Source organism: Hipposideros armiger, unplaced genomic scaffold (genome assembly GCF_001890085.2).
Source record: "Hipposideros armiger isolate ML-2016 unplaced genomic scaffold, ASM189008v1 scaffold_850, whole genome shotgun sequence".
NCBI classification, from domain to species: domain Eukaryota; kingdom Metazoa; phylum Chordata; class Mammalia; order Chiroptera; family Hipposideridae; genus Hipposideros; species Hipposideros armiger.
Window position 1 is genome coordinate 68776 of NW_017732200.1, and position 4585 is coordinate 73360.

Consider the following 4585-nt stretch of genomic DNA (forward strand, 5'->3'; position numbering starts at 1 on the left):
CACGTCATTCAGTGACTCATCAATCAGCTAATCTCACTTCTCAAAGACTCTACAACCAAATTATGATGTGATGGTTCCATGCTTGTTTTAAGTCACAGATGACAATTTAGAGCTCTTAGTACTCTCCCATTGCTAATTTCTTTCTTAACATGTATGTGGGGATCAAAAATAGCACAAAAGATAATTAGAAGCTTAATATAGCAGTCTATATATTGGGTTGCAATGTTACAAAGAAGAAACATAGAGACCTCTTGTTCTCTCTCTCCATACCTCAATATTAGAACTAAGATACTTCTTTAAAATGGATCTCTGAAGGTTGTTGGGTTACTTTGATCCAGAAACAGTGGATTCAATGGACATCTCAGACAGAATTTCTAATCCTCCTTTCCCACCATCCTCCAAAAAAAAAACAAGGGCTAAGGACTTGCATAGACATTTTTCCAAAAGAAACATACAAATTTCCAATAGGCATTTGAAAAACTGCTCAATGTCACTAATCATTAGGAAAATGAAAATCAAACCACAATGAGCTATCATCTTATACCTGTCAGTATGGCTATATCAAGAAAAACAAGTGTTTAGCAAGAATGTGGAGAAATTGGAACCCTTGCACACTGTTGGTGGGAATACAAAATGATGCAACCACTATGGAAAACAGTATGGAAATTCCTCACAAAATTAAAAACAGAACTATGATATGACCCAGCAACCAACTTGTAGGTATTAATCCAAAAAAATTAAGTGAGGATATTGAAGAGAAGTTAGTATTGTTATGGTCATTGCAACACTATTCACAATAGTCAAGGTATGGAAACCTAAGTATCCATCAACAAGTAAATGGATAAAGAAAATGTGGTATACGCATATAGTGGAATATGACTGGGCCTTAATAAAAAAAAGGACATTCGGACACATTCAACAACATGAATGAGCCCTGAGGTCCTAGGCTAAGTGAAATAAGACAAATGCTGCATGATTCCACTTACATGAGGTATCTGAAATAGTCAAATTCATAAAATCAAAGAGTGGGATGGTGGTGACCCAGGGGCTGATGAGAGGGGGAAATGACCAGTCACTAACTAATCAACAGGCATAAGGTTTTGGTTAAGCAAAATGAATAAGCTCTAGAGATCGGATGTACAATATTGTACCTACAGGCAACAATACTATATTGTACAATTAAAACTTTTTAGGAAGGTAGATCTCATGTTAAGTGGTCTCACAATAAAATATTTTTTTAAAAGCACATCAAAGTAACTCAAAAAGTACACAGAAAATAACATTACTTTATATATTGTTATTTAGAAATAAGCATTACATTTGTGAATATAAAAAAAAAAGTCAAGGAATTTGGCTCACAGATCATTTCTCTGGAGCAGAGATACTTATAACAATGCCTTTACTTGTGTGGGAACTTTATGCTATAGAAACTGTTTTTTGATATCGGATGATATCAGTTGATCAGTTTCATATATTCAGGTCTATTTCAAATGCATACTTATTTATTTAACAAATATCTATGCTCTCCTTTTAGGTACAAAGTTTCAGGTAAAAGTTAAGTTTGGTAATGTTTCTACCCCCGTAAAGTTTGTATTCTAGTTGGAGAGAAATATAAACAGTTATTGGGACAACAAAGAGAAAATAATTGTAAATGGCAAGAATTGCTATGCTGGCAACAAAAGGTTTTTTGCTGTGATGGAAGATAAAAGGGAGTGGGAAGCTAATTAGAATATGAAATTTAAGGAAGATCTCTGAGGAGATATGTGAGTTGACACCTGAAAGGTGAGAAGGGGTGAATAGTGCCAAGTACACTGAAAAAAAAAAATGGTTTTGACAGAAAAAACAAAGTGCAAAGAACCAGAGGCAGGAAATTGAAGGCTAGTGTGGACAGAGGATAACAGTAAAAGAGAAGAAAATCCCAAGGCAGATGGGTGGGTGGGTGCTATGGGCTTTATGGGTGAGTACCTTCTGATGCCCTGAAGTTAAAGTTTGGGTTCTTATTTATTCATCTTCAGATTTTGTCCTGTCCCTTTTATGTTTGCTCACAGAGATCTGCGGGTATCATTTTTTATTTCTCATCCTTCACATTTACTATCCATACAGGGCAACCTTAAATTTCATTTGGTTTTAAGGAAGATCTGACACAAGCCTTCCTACAATAATTTGGCCTTAAAATTTCGTATACTACCTTGTTCATAGTTACATATGATATAACTTATTAGGTCAAATAAAAAAATAGCATTTAATAGGATATAAACAATGACGATTATATATATATATATGTTTTAATCCATTGGTGGTAAACAGGCATATAAACGCTGAGATGCCATGGAGGGAGCAGCGATCTCTCCTGTTTGCAGTTTCTTTCTAATGTTAAACAAAACAACAGTTTTGTTACCTATACAACCAATAACCAATATTACCCCCACATTTCATTTGTTTTTGGGAAAATTGGAATTAGGAATATATATCATAAAAACTTCGTTCAAGTGTTTACCTTAGAACTGTTGTCAGAGAGTGGGCCCTTCTCAGCGCGAAGTCCAGGTCCTTGGCAACTCGAGCAAAGAATTGAATGCGATGCTGGAGTAAAAAGTAGTTTATTTGAAGACGTAGTACACTTCAAAGAAGTAGAAGTGGGCCCAAGCAGTAGAGAATGGCTCAAGGGCCCACTATTAGAAGAGAAATTACTCTCCAAAGAGTTTGGAGCTGGCCACTCACAAAGACGAGGCTCAAAAGACTCAAAAAAGGGAGGAAGGAGTTCAAAAAGGGACGACGTGGTCACAAAGAGCAGAGCGACTTCCCAGGACTTGGAGTTTTTATCCCCTTCTCTAGAATGGGCTGTTCCCCTGTGGGCGTGGGACTACTTGATTGGCACCTGTGATTGACAAGCGGCACTGTGCAGGTGCGAGTGACTGGTCTGATCTAGTTGGATATTTTGCGCCCATTTGTTTCAGGGGTAGATAGTTACAATGAAAAGAAGTTTTGGGTGGAGAGGGGAGGTCAGCGGGTGGTCACATCCTCTGGGACGTGCAGGAATGCAGAGACCCAATGCCTGCCTCTAACTGCCTGCCTTGTTTTCCCCTTGAGAGGCGTGATCTCCATAAAATCTCTATGGGAAGCTGAGGGACAGGAGGTCTCTTCTTCTGTATCTGCTTTCTGCTGGGCAGGGGCATAGAGCTGTCCCTGCCTATTGGGGGATTCACGGAACTCTAGCCCTAGCTAGATGAGAGGAAGGGGTCTTGAGCTCCGCCTGGAAGACCGTGTTGGCTGCTTTGGTTATGACTGGCAATCTTGCTGGGTGTCATCTGTATCCTCAAGATCCCTGAATGAGGAAAAATAGATTTTAATTAATTAATCTGTTAGCTCTCATGAAATCTGTGGCCATTCAGCCCATCACTCAGGTGGCGCCAGGTGTCTGGGCCCAGAATGGGTTTGGCATTTAGTTTTCTGGCCTGGGGGACATTAGGAAGTCACAGGCTTTCAAGTAGTTATCTGAAGCAGGGGTGGGAGATTTCTATTGTTTAGGATTCAGAACCTGATTTACAAAGCAATCAAGAAGCAGGGAGGATCTTTAGTCTAGGATTCACAAACTGATTAGAAGAGTAATCAAAGCCAAGAGCTGAGGAACTAAGAAACTAGGGAGGAGACTTAACATTTCTATAGGAAAGAACCTGTTGGGTCCCGACAATTAACAAAGAGGCTGGATGTCAAGTTAGGGTTTCGCAGATTTTATTAAGCTAAACTCAGTGGCCGCCTCTCCTTTGGCGGCCCCGAGATTTGGGGGGTAGGGTTTTTATAAGACAGGGCAGTACGCAAAGCAATTACAGAAGCTAAAAAAGAATGTGCAGTTATTTCAGTTAAAACCGCATCTTGCTGTCACAACAGTGCCGTTATGTTCAGATGTCTTAACAGTATATCGTGACTGGGTTGAGCTGACCGCACAACCTGTCCCTCAGAGATAGGGAGGGGTAAGGAGAGTTAACTGTTGTAAGCCCTTTTGATATGTTAAGATAGAGGTGAGGGGAGTGGAGGAAGGGGGAACTGAGGAATGTTGTTCTTTAACCTTTTATTCCCCAGCAGAAGCAAAGCAGGTGTGCAGAAGCAGAAAGAGCTGTTAGTCCTGTGAAACGGTCTAAGCCAGTTGTGGCAAAATTATTTCCGCAAAACATTTTTAATATTTCTGTTGCAACCCAATTTTTGTAAAGCTAGGCATTTTACTGTCTTAACGGGAAGTTCTGCTTAGAGTCTAGCTGGAGTAGCTGAAGTATGATTTTTTTTCTTTTTAAAAAGTGAATCTGTCCAGGCTAGGGTCCAGGCCAGGGTCCTTTCAAACACTTAAAAGTTTTTCTGGGGGGTGGCGGGGGCACTCGGTTGGCCGGTAACAGAACTATCCATCAGTGAGTGACACAAATCCAATAACATTGCCTGAACTTGCAATATAGTCATAGAGTTGGAATTTAAGAGATTTCCTAATCTTTTGTTTGTTTTTTATTAAAAAAAAACACAAAGAAAAAGATACTAAACAGTTGTGGTGGCAGGGTATGTATTGGAAATCTCTGTATCTTTCTTTAAGATACAGATCGCT